Here is a 20432-nt window from a genome sequence, read left to right on the forward strand (position 1 = left end):
AGACTCCAAGGGAAGGACATTTCATGTAACCTTGCCCATAATAAACAGCAGTGCACGTAAAAAAATACTTCGAGCCGGATTCGAACCAGCGACCTAGGGATCACCAATATAAATCTACAGTCCCCCGCTCTACCAATTGAGCTATCGAAGGATGGATGTATATTGAAAGGACAATCAACGTAAACTTGGCCAAAACAAAAAAGCAGTGCACCTAAAAAAAAAATTTCCAGCCGGATTCGAACCAGCGATTTAGGGATCACAATTATAAATCTACAGTCCCCCGCTATACCAACTGAGCTATCGCATGATGGATGTACATTGAAGGAACAATCAACGTAACCTTGCCCAAAATAAACAGCAGTGAACATAAAAAAATCCTTCGAGCCGTATTCGAACCAGCGGCCTGGGGATCACAATTATAAATCTACAGTCTCCAAGGAAAGGACATTCCATGTAACCTTGCCCAAAATAAGCAGCAGTGCACGTAAAAGAATCCTTCGAGCCGTATTCGAACCAGCGACCTAGGGATCACAGTTATAAATCTACAGTCCCCCGCTCCACCAACTAAGCTATCGAAGGATGGATGTACATGGAAAGGACATTCAACGTAACCTTGCCCAAAAGAAAAAGCAGTGAACGTAAAAAAATACTTCGAGCCGGATTCGAACCAGCCACCTAGGGATCACAATTATAAATCTACATTCCCATGCTCTACAAAACTGAGCTATCGAAGGATGGATGTACATGGAAAGGACAATCAACGTAACCTTGCCCAAAATAAACAGCAGTGCACATTAAGAATCCTTCAAGCCGGATTTTAACAAGCGACCTAGAGATCCCAGTCATAAATCTACAGTCTCCAAGGAAAGGACATTTCATGTAACCTTGCCCAAAATAAACAGCAGTGCACGTAAAACAATCCTTCGAGCCGGATTCGAACCAGCGACCTAGGGATCACAGTTATAAATCTACAGTCCCCCGCTCTACCAACTGAGCTATCGAAGGATGGATGAGCATTGAAAGGGCAATCAACGTAACCTTGACCAAAATAAACAGCAGTGAACGTAAAAAATTATTCGAGCCGGATTCGAACCAGCAACCTAGGATCAGTCTCCAAGAAAATGAAATTCCATGTAACATTGCCCAACGTAAAGCGCATGTATAAAACATCCTTTGAGCCGGATTCGAACCAGCGAATGAGGGATCACAATTGTAAATCTACAGCCCCCCGCTCTACCAACTGAGCTATCGAAGGATGGATGTACATTGAAAGGACAATCAACGTGACCTTGCCCAAAATAAAAAAGCAGTGCATTTAAAAATATTCTTCGAGCCGGATTCGGACCAGGGACCAAGGGATCACAATTATAAATCTACAGTCCCCCGTTCTACCAACTGAGCTATCGAAGGATGGATGTCCATGGAAAGGACAATCAACGTAACCTTGCCCAAAATAAACAGCAGTTAACGTAAAAAAATCCTTCGAGCCGGATTCGAACCAGCGACCTAGGGATCACAGTCATAAATCTACAGACTCCAAGGGAAGGACATTTCATGTAACCTTGCCCATAATAAACAGCAGTGCACGTAAAAAAATACTTCGAGCCGGATTCGAAAAAGCGACCTAGGGATCACAATTATAAATCTACAGTCCCCCGCTCTACCAATTGAGCTATCGAAGGATGGATGTATATTGAAAGGACAATCAACGTAAACTTGGCCAAAACAAAAAAGCAGTGCACCTAAAAAAAATTTCGAGCCGGATTCGAACCAGCGATTTAGGGATCACAATTATAAATCTACAGTCCCCCGCTATACCAACTGAGCTATCGCATGATGGATGTACATTGAAGGAACAATCAACGTAACCTTGCCCAAAATAAACAGCAGTGAACATAAAAAAATCCTTCGAGCCGTATTCGAACCAGCGGCCTGGGGATCACAATTATAAATCTACAGTCTCCAAGGAAAGGACATTCCATGTAACCTTGCCCAAAATAAGCAGCAGTGCACGTAAAAGAATCCTTCGAGCCGTATTCGAACCAGCGACCTAGGGATCACAGTTATAAATCTACAGTCCCCCGTCCCACCAACTAAGCTATCGAAGGATGGATGTACATGGAAAGGACATTCAACGTAACCTTTCCCAAAATAAACAGCAGTGAACGTAAAAAAATACTTCGAGCCGGATTCGAACCAGCCACCTAGGGATCACAATTATAAATCTACATTCCCATGCTCTACAAAACTGAGCTATCGAAGGATGGATGTACATGGAAAGGACAATCAACGTAACCTTGCCCAAAATAAACAGCAGTGCACATTAAAAATCCTTCAAGCCGGATTTTAACCAGCGACCTAGAGATCCCAGTCATAAATCTACAGTCTCCAAGGAAAGGACATTTCATGTAACCTTGCCCAAAATAAACAGCAGTGCACGTAAAACAATCCTTCGAGCCGGATTCGAACCAGCGACCTAGGGATCACAGTTATAAATCTACAGTCCCCCGCTCTACCAACTGAGCTATCGAAGGATGGATGAGCATTGAAAGGGCAATCAATGTAACCTTGACCAAAGTAAACAGCAGTGAACGTAAAAAATTATTCGAGCCGGATTCGAACCAGCAACCTAGGATCAGTCTCCAAGAAAATGAAATTCCATGTAACATTGCCCAACGTAAAGCGCATGTATAAAACATCCTTTGAGCCGGATTCGAACCAGCGAATGAGGGATCACAATTGTAAATCTACAGCCCCCCGCTCTACCAACTGAGCTATCGAAGGATGGATGTACATTGAAAGGACAATCAACGTGACCTTGCCCACAATAAAAAAGCAGTGCATTTAAAAATATTCTTCGAGCCAGATTCGAACCAGCGACCAAGGGATCACAATTATAAATCTACAGTCCCCCGCTCTACCAACTGAGCTATCGCATTATGGATGTACATGGAAGGAACAATCAACGTAACCTTGCCCAAAATAAACAGCAGTGAACATAAAAAAATCCTTCGAGCCGGATTCGAACCGGCGACCTAGGGATCACAGTCATAAATCTACAGACTCCATGGGAAGGACATTTCATGTAACCTTGCCCATAATAAACAGCAGTGCACGTAAAAAAATACTTCGAGCCGGATTCGAACCAGCGACCTAGGGATCACAATTATAAATCTACAGTCCCCCGCTCTACCAATTGAGCTATCGAAGGATGGATGTATATTGAAAGGACAATCAACGTAACCTTGCCCAAAATAAATCTAAAGTCTCCAAGGAAAGGACATTCCATGTAACCTTCCCTAAAATAAACTGCAGTGCACGTAACAAAATCCTTGGAGACGGATTCGAACCAGGGACCAAGGGATCACAATTATAAATCTACAGTCCCCCGCTCTACCAACTGAGCTATCGAAGGATGGATGTCCATGGAAAGGACAATCAACGTAACCTTGCCCAAAATAAACAGCAGTGAACGTAAAAAAATCCTTCGAGCCGGATTCGAACCAGCGACCTAGGGATCACAGTCATAAATCTACAGACTCCAAGGGAAGGACATTTCATGTAACCTTGCCCATAATAAACAGCAGTGCACGTAAAAAAATACTTCGAGCCGGATTCGAACCAGCGACCTAGGGATCACAATTATAAATCTACAGTCCCCCGCTCTACCAATTGAGCTATCAAAGGATGGATGTATATTGAAAGGACAATCAACGTAAACTTGGCCAAAACAAAAAAGCAGTGCACCTAAAAAAAAATTTCGAGCCGGATTCGAACCAGCGATTTAGGGATCACAATTATAAATCTACAGTCCCCCGCTATACCAACTGAGCTATCGCATGATTGATGTACATTGAAGGAACAATCAACGTAACCTTGCCCAAAATAAACAGCAGTGAACATAAAAAAAATCCTTCGAGCCGTATTCGAACCAGCGGCCTGGGGATCACAATTATAAATCTACATCCCCATGCTCTACAAAACTGAGCTATCGAAGGATGGATGTACATGGAAAGGACAATCAACGTAACCTTGCCCAAAATAAACAGGAAGGCACCTAAAAACATTTTTCGAGCCGGATTCAAACCAGCAACCTTCGGATCACAAATATAAATCTAAAGCCCCCCGCTCTACCAACTGGGCTATCGAAGGATGGATATACATTGAAAGGACAATCAACGTAACCTTGCCCAAAATAAATCTAAAGTCTCAAAGGAAAGGACATTCCATGTAACCTTTCCTAAAATAAACAGCAGTGCACGTATCAAAATCCTTGGAGACGGATTCGAACCAGCGACGAAGGGATCACAATTATAAATCTACAGTCCCCCGTTCTACCAACTGAGCTATCGAAGGATGGATGTCCATGGAAAGGACAATCAACGTAACCTTGACCAAAATAAACAGCAGTGCACATAAAAAATCCTTCAAGCCGGATTTTAACCAGCGACCTAGAGATCACAGTCATAAATCTACAGTCTCCAAAGAAAGGACATTTCATGTAACCTTGCCCAAAATAAACAGCAGTGCACGTAAAACAATCCTTCGAGCCGGATTCGAACCAGCGACCTAGGGATCACAATTATAAATCTACAGTCCCCCGCTCTACCAATTGAGCTATCGAAGGATGGATGTACATGGAAAGGACAATCAACGTAACCTTGCCCAAAATAAACAGCAGTGCACATTAAAAATCCTTCAAGCCGGATTTTAACCAGCGACCTAGAGATCCCAGTCATAAATCTACAGTCTCCAAGGAAAGGACATTTCATGTATCCTTGCCCAAAATAAACAGCAGTGCACGTAAAACAATCCTTCGAGCCAGATTCGAACCAGCGACCTATGGATCACAATTATAAATCTACAGTCCCCCGCTCTACCAACTGAGCTATCGAAGGATGGATGAGCATTGAAAGGGCAATCAACGTAACCTTGACCAAATTAAACAGCAGTGAACGTAAAAAATTATTCGAGCCGGATTCGAACCAGCAACCTAGTATCAGTCTCCAAGAAAATGAAATTCCATGTAACATTGCCCAACGTAAAGCGCATGTATAAAACATCCTTTGAGCCGGATTCGAACCAGCGAATGAGGGATCACAATTGTAAATCTACAGCCCCCCGCTCTACCAACTGAGCTATCGAAGGATGGATGTACATTGAAAGGACAATCAACGTGACCTTGCCCAAAATAAAAAAGCAGTGCATTTAAAAATATTCTTCGAGCCGGATTCGAACCAGCGACCTAGGGATCACAATTATAAATCTACAGTCCCCAGCTCTACCAATTGAGCTATCGAAGGATGGATGTACATGGAAAGGACAATCAACGTAACCTTGCCCAAAATAAACAGCAGTGAACGCAAAAAAATCCTTCGAGCCGGATTCGAACCAGCGACCTAGGGATCACAATTATAAATCTACATCCCCCCGCTCTACAAAACTGAGCTATCGAAGGATGGATGTACATGGAAAGGACAATCAACGTAACCTTGCCCAAAATAAACAGCAAGGCACCTAAAAACATTTTTCGAGCCGGATTCAAACCAGCAACCTTCGGATCACAAATATAAATCTAAAGCCCCCCGCTCTACCAACTGGGCTATCGAAGGATGGATATACATTGAAAGGACAATCAACGTAACCTTGCCCAAAATAAATCTAAAGTCTCAAAGGAAAGGACATTCCATGTAACCTTCCCTAAAATAAACAGCAGTGCACGTAACAAAATCCTTGGAGACGGATTCGAACCAGCGACGAAGGGATCACAATTATAAATCTACAGTCCCCCGTTCTACCAACTGAGCTATCGAAGGATGGATGTCCATGGAAAGGACAATCAACGTAACCTTGACCAAAATAAACAGCAGTGCACATAAAAAATCCTTCAAGCCGGATTTTAACCAGCGACCTAGAGATCACAGTCATAAATCTACAGTCTCCAAAGAAAGGACATTTCATGTAACCTTGCCCAAAATAAACAGCAGTGCACGTAAAACAATCCTTCGAGCCGGATTCGAACCAGCGACCTAGGGATCACAATTATAAATCTACAGTCCCCCGCTCTACCATATGAGCTATCGAAGGATGGATGAGCATTGAAAGGGCAATCAACGTAACCTTGACCAAAATAAACAGCAGTAAACGTAAAAAATTCTTCGAGCCGGATTCGAACCAGCAACCTAGGATCAGTCTCCAAGAAAATGAAATTCCATGTAACATCGCCCAACGTAAAGCGCATGTATAAAACATCCTTTGAGCCGGATTCGAACCAGCGAATGAGGGATCACAATTGTAAATCTACAGCCCCCCGCTCTACCAACTGAGCTATCGAAGGATGGATGTACATTGAAAGGACAATCAACGTGACCTTGCCCAAAATAAAAAAGCAGTGCATTTAAAAACAGTCTTCGAGCCGGATTCGAACCAGCGACCAAGGGATCACAATTATAAATCTACAGTCCCCCGTTCTACCAACTGAGCTATCGAAGGATGGATGTCTATGGAAAGGACAATCAACGTAACCTTGACCAAAATAAACAGCAGTGCACATAAAAAATCCTTCAAGCCGGATTTTAACCAGCGACCTAGAGATCACAGTCATAAATCTACAGACTCCAAGGAAAGGACATTTCATGTAACCTTGCCCATAATAAACAGCAGTGCACGTAAAAAAATACTTCGAGCCGGATTCGAACCAGCGACCTAGGGATCACAATTATAAATCTACAGTCCCCCGTTCTACCAATTGAGCTATCGAAGGATGGATGTATATTGAAAGGACGATCAACGTAAACTTGGCCAAAATAAAAAAGCAGTGCACCTAAAAAAAAATGTCGAGCCGGATTCGAACCAGCGATTTAGGGATCACAATTATAAATCTACAGTCCCCCGCTATACCAACTGAGCTATCGCATGATGGATGTACATTGAAGGAACAATCAACGTAACCTTGCCCAAAATAAACAGCAGTGAACATAAAAAAATCCTTCGAGCCGTATTCGAACCAGCGGCCTGGGGATCACAATTATAAATCTACAGTCTCCAAGGAAAGGACATTCCATGTAACCTTGCATAAAATAACCAGCAGTGCACGTAAAAGAATCCTTCGAGCCGTATTCGAACCAGCTACCTAGGGATCACAGTTATAAATCTACAGTCCCCCGCTCCACCAACTAAGCTATCGAAGGATGGATGTACATGGAAAGGACAATCAACGTAACCTTGCCCAAAATAAACAGCAGTGAACGTAAAAAAATACTTCGAGCCGGATTCGAACCAACCACCTAGGGATCACAATTATAAATCTACGGTCCCCCGCTCTACAAAACTGAGCTATCGAAGGATGGATGTACATGGAAAGGACAATCAACGTAACCTTGCCCAAAATAAACAGCAGTGCACATTAAAAATCCTTCAAGCCGGATTTTAACCAGCGACCTAGAGATCCCAGTCATAAATCTACAGTCTCCAAAGAAAGGACATTGCATGTAACCTTGCCCAAAATAAACAGCAGTGCACGTAAAACAATCCTTCGAGCCGGATTCGAACCAGCGACCTAGGGATCACAGTTATAAATCTACAGTCCCCCGCTCTACCAACTGAGCTATCGAAGTATGGATGAGCATTGAAAGGGCAATCAACGTAACCTTGACCAAAGTAAACAGCAGTGAACGTGAAAAATTATTCGAGCCGGATTCGAACCAGCAACCTAGGATCAGTCTCCAAGAAAATGAAATTCCATGTAACATTGCCCAACGTAAAGCGCATGTATAAAACATCCTTTGAGCCGGATTCGAACCAGCGAATGAGGGATCACAATTGTAAATCTACAGCCCCCCGTTCTACCAACTGAGCTATCGAAGGATGGATGTACATTGAAAGGACAATCAACGTGACCTTGCCCAAAATAAAAAAGCAGTGCATTTAAAAAATTTTTCGAGCCGGATTCGAACCAGCAACCTAGGATCAGTCTCCAAGAAAATGAAATTCCATGTAACATTGCCCAACGTAAAGCGCATGTATAAAACATCCTTTGAGCCGGATTCGAACCAGCGAATGAGGGATCACAATTGTAAATCTACAGTCCCCCGCTCTACAAAACTGAGCTATCGAACGATGGATGTACATGGAAAGGACAATCAACGTAACCTTGCCCAAAATAAACAGCAAGGCACCTAAAAACATTGTTCGAGCCGGATTCAAACCAGCAACCTTCGGATCACAATTATATATCTACAGTCTCCAAGGAAAGGACATTCCATGTAACCTTGCCCATAATAAACAGCAGTGCACGTAAAAAAATACTTCGAGCCGGATTCGAACCAGCAACCTAGGGATCACAATTATAAATCTACAGTCCCCCGCTCTACCAATTGAGCTATCGAAGGATGGATGTACATGGAAAGGACAATCAACGTAACCTTGCCCAAAATAAACAGTAGTGAACGTAAAACATCCTTCGAGCCGGATTCGAACCAGCGACCTAGGGATCACAATTATAAATCTACAGCCCCCCGCTCTACAAAACTGAGCTATCGAAGGATGGATGTACATGGAAAGGACATTAAACGTAACCTTGCCCAAAATAAACAGCAAGGCACCTAAAAACATTTTTCGAGCCGGATTCAAACGAGCAAACTTCGGATCACAATTATACATCTACAGCCCCCCGCTCTACCAACTGGGCTATCGAAGGATGGATATGCATTGAAAGGACAATCAACGTAACCTTGCCCAAAATAAATCTATAGTCTCCAAGGAAAGGACATTCCATGTAACCTTCCCTAAAATAAACAGCAGTGCACGTAACAAAATCCTTGGAGACGGATTCGAACCAGTGACCAAGGGATCACAATTATAAATCTACAGTCCCCCGTTCTACCAACTGAGCTATCGAAGGATGGATGTCAATGGAAAGGACAATCAACGTAACCTTGACCAAAATAAACAGCAGTGCACATAAAAACTCCTTCAAGCCGGATTTTAACCAGCGACCTAGAGATCACAGTCATAAATCTACAGTCTCCAAGGAAAGGACATTTCATGTAACCTTGCCCAAAATAAACAGCAGTGCACGTAAAACAATCCTTCGAGCCTGATTCGAACCAGCGACCTAGGGATCACAGTTATAAATCTACAGTCCCCCGCTCTACCAACTGAGCTATCGAGGGATGGATGTACATTGAAAGGACAATCAACGTAACCTTGCCCAAAATAAACAGCAGTGAACGTAAAAAAATCATTCGAGCCGGATTCGAACCAGCGACCTAGGGATCACAATTATAAATCTACAGTCCCCCGCTCTACCAACTGAGCTATCGAAGGATGGATGAGCATTGAAAGGGCAATCAACGTAACCTTGACCAAAATAAACAGCAGTAAACGTAAAAAATTCTTCGAGCAGTATTCGAACCAGCAACCTAGGATCAGTCTCCAAGAAAATGAAATTCCATGTAACATTGCCCAACGTAAAGCGCATGTATAAAACATCCTTTGAGCCGGATTCGAACCAGCGAATGAGGGATCACAATTGTAAATCTACAGCCCCCCGCTCTACCAACTGAGCTATCGAAGGATGGATGTCCATGGAAAGGACAATCAACGTGACCTTGCCCAAAATAAAAAAGCAGTGCATTTAAAAAAAGTCTTCGAGCCGGATTCGAACCAGCGACCAAGGGATTACAATTATAAATCTACAGTCACCCGTTCTACCAACTGAGCTATCGAAGGATGGATGTCCATGGAAAGGACAATCAACGTAACCTTGACCAAAATAAACAGCAGTGCACATAAAAAATCCTTCAAGCCGGATTTTAACCAGCGACCTAGAGATCACAGTCATAAATCTACAGTCTCCAAGGAAAGGACATTTCATGTAACCTTGCCCATAATAAACAGCAGTGCACGTAAAAAAATACTTCGAGCCGGATTCGAACCAGCGACCTAGGGATCACAATTATAAATCTACAATCCCCCGCTCTACCAATTGAGCTATCGAAGGATGGATGTACATTGAAAGGACAATCAACGTGACCTTGCCCAAAATAAAAAAGCAGTGCATTTAAAAAATTTTTCGAGCCGGATTCGAACCAGCAACCTAGGATCAGTCTCCAAGAAAATGAAATTCCATGTAACATTGCCCAACGTAAAGCGCATGTATAAAACATCCTTTGAGCCGGATTCGAACCAGCGAATGAGGGATCACAATTGTAAATCTACAGTCCCCCGCTCTACAAAACTGAGCTATCGAACGATGGATGTACATGGAAAGGACAATCAACGTAACCTTGCCCAAAATAAACAGCAAGGCACCTAAAAACATTGTTCGAGCCGGATTCAAACCAGCAACCTTCGGATCACAATTATATATCTACAGTCTCCAAGGAAAGGACATTCCATGTAACCTTGCCCATAATAAACAGCAGTGCACGTAAAAAAATACTTCGAGCCGGATTCGAACCAGCAACCTAGGGATCACAATTATAAATCTACAGTCCCCCGCTCTACCAATTGAGCTATCGAAGGATGGATGTACATGGAAAGGACAATCAACGTAACCTTGCCCAAAATAAACAGTAGTGAACGTAAAACATCCTTCGAGCCGGATTCGAACCAGCGACCTAGGGATCACAATTATAAATCTACAGCCCCCCGCTCTACAAAACTGAGCTATCGAAGGATGGATGTACATGGAAAGGACATTAAACGTAACCTTGCCCAAAATAAACAGCAAGGCACCTAAAAACATTTTTCGAGCCGGATTCAAACGAGCAAACTTCGGATCACAATTATACATCTACAGCCCCCCGCTCTACCAACTGGGCTATCGAAGGATGGATATGCATTGAAAGGACAATCAACGTAACCTTGCCCAAAATAAATCTATAGTCTCCAAGGAAAGGACATTCCATGTAACCTTCCCTAAAATAAACAGCAGTGCACGTAACAAAATCCTTGGAGACGGATTCGAACCAGTGACCAAGGGATCACAATTATAAATCTACAGTCCCCCGTTCTACCAACTGAGCTATCGAAGGATGGATGTCAATGGAAAGGACAATCAACGTAACCTTGACCAAAATAAACAGCAGTGCACATAAAAACTCCTTCAAGCCGGATTTTAACCAGCGACCTAGAGATCACAGTCATAAATCTACAGTCTCCAAGGAAAGGACATTTCATGTAACCTTGCCCAAAATAAACAGCAGTGCACGTAAAACAATCCTTCGAGCCTGATTCGAACCAGCGACCTAGGGATCACAGTTATAAATCTACAGTCCCCCGCTCTACCAACTGAGCTATCGAGGGATGGATGTACATTGAAAGGACAATCAACGTAACCTTGCCCAAAATAAACAGCAGTGAACGTAAAAAAATCATTCGAGCCGGATTCGAACCAGCGACCTAGGGATCACAATTATAAATCTACAGTCCCCCGCTCTACCAACTGAGCTATCGAAGGATGGATGAGCATTGAAAGGGCAATCAACGTAACCTTGACCAAAATAAACAGCAGTAAACGTAAAAAATTCTTCGAGCAGTATTCGAACCAGCAACCTAGGATCAGTCTCCAAGAAAATGAAATTCCATGTAACATTGCCCAACGTAAAGCGCATGTATAAAACATCCTTTGAGCCGGATTCGAACCAGCGAATGAGGGATCACAATTGTAAATCTACAGCCCCCCGCTCTACCAACTGAGCTATCGAAGGATGGATGTCCATGGAAAGGACAATCAACGTGACCTTGCCCAAAATAAAAAAGCAGTGCATTTAAAAAAAGTCTTCGAGCCGGATTCGAACCAGCGACCAAGGGATTACAATTATAAATCTACAGTCACCCGTTCTACCAACTGAGCTATCGAAGGATGGATGTCCATGGAAAGGACAATCAACGTAACCTTGACCAAAATAAACAGCAGTGCACATAAAAAATCCTTCAAGCCGGATTTTAACCAGCGACCTAGAGATCACAGTCATAAATCTACAGTCTCCAAGGAAAGGACATTTCATGTAACCTTGCCCATAATAAACAGCAGTGCACGTAAAAAAATACTTCGAGCCGGATTCGAACCAGCGACCTAGGGATCACAATTATAAATCTACAATCCCCCGCTCTACCAATTGAGCTATCGAAGGATGGATGTATATTGAAAGGACAATCAACGTAAACTTGGCCAAAATAAAAAAGCAGTGCACCTAAAAAATAATTTCGAGCCGGATTCGAACCAGCGATTTAGGGATCACAATTATAAATCTACAGTCCCCCGCTCTACCAACTGGGCGATCGCATGATGGATGTACACGGAAGGAACAATCAACGTAACCTTGCCCAAAATAAACAGCAGTGAACATAAAAATAAATCCTTCGAGCCGGATTCGAACCAGCGACCTGGGGATCACAATTATAAATCTACAGTCCCCCGCTTTACCAACTGTGCTATCGAAGGATGGATGTACATTGAAAGGACAATCAACGTAACCTTGCCCAAAATAAACAGCAGTGAACGTGAAAAAAATTATTCGAGCCGGATTCGAACCAGCGACCTAGGGATCACAATTATAAATCTACAGTCCCCCGCTCTACCAACTGAGCTATCGAAGGATGGATGAGCATTGAAAGGGCAATCAACGTAACCTTGACCAAAATAAACAGCAGTGAACGTAAAAAATCCTTCGAGCCGGATTCGAACCAGCAACCTAGGATCAGTCTCCAAAAAAATGAAATTCCATGTAACATTGCCCAACGTAAAGCGCATGTATAAAACATCCTTTGAGCCGGATTCGAACCAGCGAATGAGGGATCACAATTGTAAATCTACAGCCCCCCGTTCTACCAACTGAGCTATCGAAGGATGGATGTACATTGAAAGGACAATCAACGTGACCTTGCCCAAAATAAAAAAGCAGTGCATTTAAAAAACGTCTTCGAGCCGGATTCGAACCAGCGACCAAGGGATCACAATTATAAATCTACAGTCTCCCGTTCTACCAATTGAGCTATCGAAGGATGGATGTATATTGAAAGGACAATCAACGTAAACTTGGCCAAATTAAAAAAGCAGTGCACCTAAAAAAAAATTTCGAGCCGGATTCGAACCAGCGATTTAGGGATCACAATTATAAATCTACAGTCCCCCGCTCTACCAACTGAGCGATCGCATGATGGATGTACATGGAAGGAACAATCAACGTAACCTTGCCCAAAATAAACAGCAGTGAACATAAAAATAAATCCTTCGAGCCGGATTCGAACCAGCGACCTGGGGATCACAATTATAAATCTACAGTCCCCCGCTTTACCAACTGTGCTATCGAAGGATGGATGTACATTGAAAGGACAATCAACGTAACCTTGCCCAAAATAAACAGCAGTGAACGTAAAAAAAATTATTCGATCCGGATTCGAACCAGCGACCTAGGGATCACAATTATAAATCTACAGTCCCCCGCTCTACAAAACTGAGCTATCGAAGGATGGATGTACATGGAAAGTACAATCAACGTAACCTTGCCCAAAATAAACAGCAAGGCACCTAAAAACATTTTTCGAGCCGGATTCAAACCAGCAACCTTCGGATCACAAATATAAATCAACAGCCCCACGCTCTACCAACTGGGCTATCGAAGGATAGATATGCATTGAAAAGACAATCAACGTAACCTTGCCCAAAATAAATCTAAAGTCTCCAAGGAAAGGACATTCCATGTAACCTTCCCTAAAATAAACAGCAGTGCACGTAACAAAATCCTTGGAGACGGATTCGAACCAGCGACCAAGGGATCACAATTATAAATCTACAGTCCCCCGTTCTACCAACTGAGCTATCGAAGGATGGATGTACATGGAAAGTACAATCAACGTAACCTTGCCCAAAATAAACAGCAAGGCACCTAAAAACATTGTTCGAGCCGGATTCAAACCAGCAAACTTCGGATCACAATTATAAATCTACAGACCCCGCTCTACCAACTGGGCTATCGAAGGATGGATATGCATTGAAAGGACAATCAACGTAACCTTGCTCAAAATAAATCTATAGTCTCCAAGGAAAGGACATTCCATGTAACCTTCCCTAAAATAAACAGCAGTGCACGTAACAAAATCCTTGGAGACGGATTCGAACCAGCGACCAAGGGATCACAATTATAAATCTACAGTCCCCCGTTCTACCAACTGAGCTATCGAAGGATGGATGTCCATGGAAAGGACAATCAACGTAACCTTGACCAAAATAAACAGCAGTGCACATAAAAAATCCTTCAAGCCGGATTTTAACCAGCGACCTAGAGATCCCAGTCATAAATCTACAATCTCCAAGGAAAGGACATTTCATGTAACCTTGCCAAAAATAAACAGCAGTGCACGTAAAACAATCCTTCGAGCCGGATTCGAACCAGCGACCTAGGGATCACAGTTATAAATCTACAGTCCCCCGCTCTACCAACTGAGCTATCGAAGGATGGATGTACATTAAAAGGACAATCAACGTAACCTTGCCCAAAATAAACAGCAGTGAACGTAAAAAATTTTTCGAGCCGGATTCGAACCAGCGACCTAGGGATCACAATTATAAATCTACAGTCCCCCGCTCTACCAACTGAGCTATCGAAGGTTGGATGAGCATTGACAGGGCAATCAACGTAACCTTGACCAAAATAAACAGCAGTGAACGTAACAAAATACTTCGAGCCAGATTTGAACCAGCGACCTAGGGATCACAATTATAAATCTACAGTCCCCCGCTCTACCAACTGAGCTATCGAAGGATGGATGATCATTGAAAGGGCAATCAACGTAACCTTGACCAAAATAAACAGCAGTGAACGTAAAAAACTATTCGAGCCGGATTCGAACCAGCAACCTAGGATCAGTCTCCAAGAAAATGAAATTCCATGTAACATTGCTCAACGTAAAGCGCATGTATAAAACATCCTTTGAGCCGGATTCGAACCAGCGAATGAGGGATCACAATTGTAAATCTACAGCCCACCACTCTACCAACTGAGCTATCGAAGGATGGATGTACATTGAAAGGACAATCAACGTGACCTTGCCCAAAATAAAAAAGCAGTGCATTTAAAAAAATTCTTCGAGCCAGATTCGAACCAGCGACCTAGGGATCACAATTATAAATCTACAGTCCCCCGCTCTACCAACTGAGCTATCGCATTATGGATGTACATGGAAGGAACAATCAACGTAACCTTGCCCAAAATAAACAGCAGTGAACATAAAAAAATCCTTCGAGCCGGATTCGAACCGGCGACCTAGGGATCACAGTCATAAATCTACAGACTCCATGGGAAGGACATTTCATGTAACCTTGCCCATAATAAACAGCAGTGCACGTAAAAAAATACTTCGAGCCGGATTCGAACCAGCGACCTAGGGATCACAATTATAAATCTACAGTCCCCCGCTCTACCAATTGAGCTATCGAAGGATGGATGTATATTGAAAGGACAATCAACGTAACCTTGCCCAAAATAAATCTAAAGTCTCCAAGGAAAGGACATTCCATGTAACCTTCCCTAAAATAAACTGCAGTGCACGTAACAAAATCCTTGGAGACGGATTCGAACCAGGGACCAAGGGATCACAATTATAAATCTACAGTCCCCCGCTCTACCAACTGAGCTATCGAAGGATGGATGTCCATGGAAAGGACAATCAACGTAACCTTGCCCAAAATAAACAGCAGTGAACGTAAAAAAATCCTTCGAGCCGGATTCGAACCAGCGACCTAGGGATCACAGTCATAAATCTACAGACTCCAAGGGAAGGACATTTCATGTAACCTTGCCCATAATAAACAGCAGTGCACGTAAAAAAATACTTCGAGCCGGATTCGAACCAGCGACCTAGGGATCACAATTATAAATCTACAGTCCCCCGCTCTACCAATTGAGCTATCAAAGGATGGATGTATATTGAAAGGACAATCAACGTAAACTTGGCCAAAACAAAAAAGCAGTGCACCTAAAAAAAAATTTCGAGCCGGATTCGAACCAGCGATTTAGGGATCACAATTATAAATCTACAGTCCCCCGCTATACCAACTGAGCTATCGCATGATTGATGTACATTGAAGGAACAATCAACGTAACCTTGCCCAAAATAAACAGCAGTGAACATAAAAAAAATCCTTCGAGCCGTATTCGAACCAGCGGCCTGGGGATCACAATTATAAATCTACATCCCCATGCTCTACAAAACTGAGCTATCGAAGGATGGATGTACATGGAAAGGACAATCAACGTAACCTTGCCCAAAATAAACAGGAAGGCACCTAAAAACATTTTTCGAGCCGGATTCAAACCAGCAACCTTCGGATCACAAATATAAATCTAAAGCCCCCCGCTCTACCAACTGGGCTATCGAAGGATGGATATACATTGAAAGGACAATCAACGTAACCTTGCCCAAAATAAATCTAAAGTCTCAAAGGAAAGGACATTCCATGTAACCTTTCCTAAAATAAACAGCAGTGCACGTATCAAAATCCTTGGAGACGGATTCGAACCAGCGACGAAGGGATCACAATTATAAATCTACAGTCCCCCGTTCTACCAACTGAGCTATCGAAGGATGGATGTCCATGGAAAGGACAATCAACGTAACCTTGACCAAAATAAACAGCAGTGCACATAAAAAATCCTTCAAGCCGGATTTTAACCAGCGACCTAGAGATCACAGTCATAAATCTACAGTCTCCAAAGAAAGGACATTTCATGTAACCTTGCCCAAAATAAACAGCAGTGCACGTAAAACAATCCTTCGAGCCGGATTCGAACCAGCGACCTAGGGATCACAATTATAAATCTACAGTCCCCCGCTCTACCAATTGAGCTATCGAAGGATGGATGTACATGGAAAGGACAATCAACGTAACCTTGCCCAAAATAAACAGCAGTGCACATTAAAAATCCTTCAAGCCGGATTTTAACCAGCGACCTAGAGATCCCAGTCATAAATCTACAGTCTCCAAGGAAAGGACATTTCATGTATCCTTGCCCAAAATAAACAGCAGTGCACGTAAAACAATCCTTCGAGCCAGATTCGAACCAGCGACCTATGGATCACAATTATAAATCTACAGTCCCCCGCTCTACCAACTGAGCTATCGAAGGATGGATGAGCATTGAAAGGGCAATCAACGTAACCTTGACCAAATTAAACAGCAGTGAACGTAAAAAATTATTCGAGCCGGATTCGAACCAGCAACCTAGTATCAGTCTCCAAGAAAATGAAATTCCATGTAACATTGCCCAACGTAAAGCGCATGTATAAAACATCCTTTGAGCCGGATTCGAACCAGCGAATGAGGGATCACAATTGTAAATCTACAGCCCCCCGCTCTACCAACTGAGCTATCGAAGGATGGATGTACATTGAAAGGACAATCAACGTGACCTTGCCCAAAATAAAAAAGCAGTGCATTTAAAAATATTCTTCGAGCCGGATTCGAACCAGCGACCTAGGGATCACAATTATAAATCTACAGTCCCCAGCTCTACCAATTGAGCTATCGAAGGATGGATGTACATGGAAAGGACAATCAACGTAACCTTGCCCAAAATAAACAGCAGTGAACGCAAAAAAATCCTTCGAGCCGGATTCGAACCAGCGACCTAGGGATCACAATTATAAATCTACATCCCCCCGCTCTACAAAACTGAGCTATCGAAGGATGGATGTACATGGAAAGGACAATCAACGTAACCTTGCCCAAAATAAACAGCAAGGCACCTAAAAACATTTTTCGAGCCGGATTCAAACCAGCAACCTTCGGATCACAAATATAAATCTAAAGCCCCCCGCTCTACCAACTGGGCTATCGAAGGATGGATATACATTGAAAGGACAATCAACGTAACCTTGCCCAAAATAAATCTAAAGTCTCAAAGGAAAGGACATTCCATGTAACCTTCCCTAAAATAAACAGCAGTGCACGTAACAAAATCCTTGGAGACGGATTCGAACCAGCGACGAAGGGATCACAATTATAAATCTACAGTCCCCCGTTCTACCAACTGAGCTATCGAAGGATGGATGTCCATGGAAAGGACAATCAACGTAACCTTGACCAAAATAAACAGCAGTGCACATAAAAAATCCTTCAAGCCGGATTTTAACCAGCGACCTAGAGATCACAGTCATAAATCTACAGTCTCCAAAGAAAGGACATTTCATGTAACCTTGCCCAAAATAAACAGCAGTGCACGTAAAACAATCCTTCGAGCCGGATTCGAACCAGCGACCTAGGGATCACAATTATAAATCTACAGTCCCCCGCTCTACCATATGAGCTATCGAAGGATGGATGAGCATTGAAAGGGCAATCAACGTAACCTTGACCAAAATAAACAGCAGTAAACGTAAAAAATTCTTCGAGCCGGATTCGAACCAGCAACCTAGGATCAGTCTCCAAGAAAATGAAATTCCATGTAACATCGCCCAACGTAAAGCGCATGTATAAAACATCCTTTGAGCCGGATTCGAACCAGCGAATGAGGGATCACAATTGTAAATCTACAGCCCCCCGCTCTACCAACTGAGCTATCGAAGGATGGATGTACATTGAAAGGACAATCAACGTGACCTTGCCCAAAATAAAAAAGCAGTGCATTTAAAAACAGTCTTCGAGCCGGATTCGAACCAGCGACCAAGGGATCACAATTATAAATCTACAGTCCCCCGTTCTACCAACTGAGCTATCGAAGGATGGATGTCTATGGAAAGGACAATCAACGTAACCTTGACCAAAATAAACAGCAGTGCACATAAAAAATCCTTCAAGCCGGATTTTAACCAGCGACCTAGAGATCACAGTCATAAATCTACAGACTCCAAGGAAAGGACATTTCATGTAACCTTGCCCATAATAAACAGCAGTGCACGTAAAAAAATACTTCGAGCCGGATTCGAACCAGCGACCTAGGGATCACAATTATAAATCTACAGTCCCCCGTTCTACCAATTGAGCTATCGAAGGATGGATGTATATTGAAAGGACGATCAACGTAAACTTGGCCAAAATAAAAAAGCAGTGCACCTAAAAAAAAATGTCGAGCCGGATTCGAACCAGCGATTTAGGGATCACAATTATAAATCTACAGTCCCCCGCTATACCAACTGAGCTATCGCATGATGGATGTACATTGAAGGAACAATCAACGTAACCTTGCCCAAAATAAACAGCAGTGAACATAAAAAAATCCTTCGAGCCGTATTCGAACCAGCGGCCTGGGGATCACAATTATAAATCTACAGTCTCCAAGGAAAGGACATTCCATGTAACCTTGCATAAAATAACCAGCAGTGCACGTAAAAGAATCCTTCGAGCCGTATTCGAACCAGCTACCTAGGGATCACAGTTATAAATCTACAGTCCCCCGCTCCACCAACTAAGCTATCGAAGGATGGATGTACATGGAAAGGACAATCAACGTAACCTTGCCCAAAATAAACAGCAGTGAACGTAAAAAAATACTTCGAGCCGGATTCGAACCAACCACCTAGGGATCACAATTATAAATCTACGGTCCCCCGCTCTACAAAACTGAGCTATCGAAGGATGGATGTACATGGAAAGGACAATCAACGTAACCTTGCCCAAAATAAACAGCAGTGCACATTAAAAACCCTTCAAGCCGGATTTTAACCAGCGACCTAGAGATCCCAGTCATAAATCTACAGTCTCCAAAGAAAGGACATTGCATGTAACCTTGCCCAAAATAAACAGCAGTGCACGTAAAACAATCCTTCGAGCCGGATTCGAACCAGCGACCTAGGGATCACAGTTATAAATCTACAGTCCCCCGCTCTACCAACTGAGCTATCGAAGTATGGATGAGCATTGAAAGGGCAATCAACGTAACCTTGACCAAAGTAAACAGCAGTGAACGTGAAAAATTATTCGAGCCGGATTCGAACCAGCAACCTAGGATCAGTCTCCAAGAAAATGAAATTCCATGTAACATTGCCCAACGTAAAGCGCATGTATAAAACATCCTTTGAGCCGGATTCGAACCAGCGAATGAGGGATCACAATTGTAAATCTACAGCCCCCCGTTCTACCAACTGAGCTATCGAAGGATGGATGTACATTGAAAGGACAATCAACGTGACCTTGCCCAAAATAAAAAAGCAGTGCATTTAAAAAATTTTTCGAGCCGGATTCGAACCAGCAACCTAGGATCAGTCTCCAAGAAAATGAAATTCCATGTAACATTGCCCAACGTAAAGCGCATGTATAAAACATCCTTTGAGCCGGATTCGAACCAGCGAATGAGGGATCACAATTGTAAATCTACAGTCCCCCGCTCTACAAAACTGAGCTATCGAACGATGGATGTACATGGAAAGGACAATCAACGTAACCTTGCCCAAAATAAACAGCAAGGCACCTAAAAACATTGTTCGAG

The 20432-nt window shown here is 42.8% G+C and overlaps 7 non-coding genes across 7 annotated transcripts; all 7 read right to left on the reverse strand.

Annotated features, from left to right (window-relative positions):
* Window positions 1–919: 919 nt before the first annotated feature.
* On the reverse strand, window positions 920–1005 carry Trnay-gua. Its single transcript is given in 2 exon segments — window positions 920–955; window positions 969–1005. It is a non-coding gene; the product is annotated as a tRNA-Tyr (tRNA).
* A 1443-nt stretch (window positions 1006–2448) lies between these two features.
* Trnay-gua lies at window positions 2449–2534 on the reverse strand. Its single transcript is given in 2 exon segments — window positions 2449–2484; window positions 2498–2534. It is a non-coding gene; the product is annotated as a tRNA-Tyr (tRNA).
* A 2007-nt stretch (window positions 2535–4541) lies between these two features.
* On the reverse strand, window positions 4542–4627 carry Trnay-gua. The gene is given in 2 exon segments: window positions 4542–4577; window positions 4591–4627. It is a non-coding gene; the product is annotated as a tRNA-Tyr (tRNA).
* Window positions 4628–7530: 2903 nt separating this feature from the next.
* On the reverse strand, window positions 7531–7616 carry Trnay-gua. Its single transcript is given in 2 exon segments — window positions 7531–7566; window positions 7580–7616. It is a non-coding gene; the product is annotated as a tRNA-Tyr (tRNA).
* A 6762-nt stretch (window positions 7617–14378) lies between these two features.
* Trnay-gua lies at window positions 14379–14464 on the reverse strand. The gene is given in 2 exon segments: window positions 14379–14414; window positions 14428–14464. It is a non-coding gene; the product is annotated as a tRNA-Tyr (tRNA).
* Window positions 14465–16778: 2314 nt separating this feature from the next.
* On the reverse strand, window positions 16779–16864 carry Trnay-gua. Its single transcript is given in 2 exon segments — window positions 16779–16814; window positions 16828–16864. It is a non-coding gene; the product is annotated as a tRNA-Tyr (tRNA).
* Window positions 16865–19767: 2903 nt separating this feature from the next.
* On the reverse strand, window positions 19768–19853 carry Trnay-gua. Its single transcript is given in 2 exon segments — window positions 19768–19803; window positions 19817–19853. It is a non-coding gene; the product is annotated as a tRNA-Tyr (tRNA).
* Between the last annotated feature and the right edge of the window lie 579 nt (window positions 19854–20432).

The sequence above is a fragment of the Nematostella vectensis genome, chromosome 3, assembly GCF_932526225.1.
Source record: "Nematostella vectensis chromosome 3, jaNemVect1.1, whole genome shotgun sequence".
NCBI classification, from domain to species: domain Eukaryota; kingdom Metazoa; phylum Cnidaria; class Anthozoa; order Actiniaria; family Edwardsiidae; genus Nematostella; species Nematostella vectensis.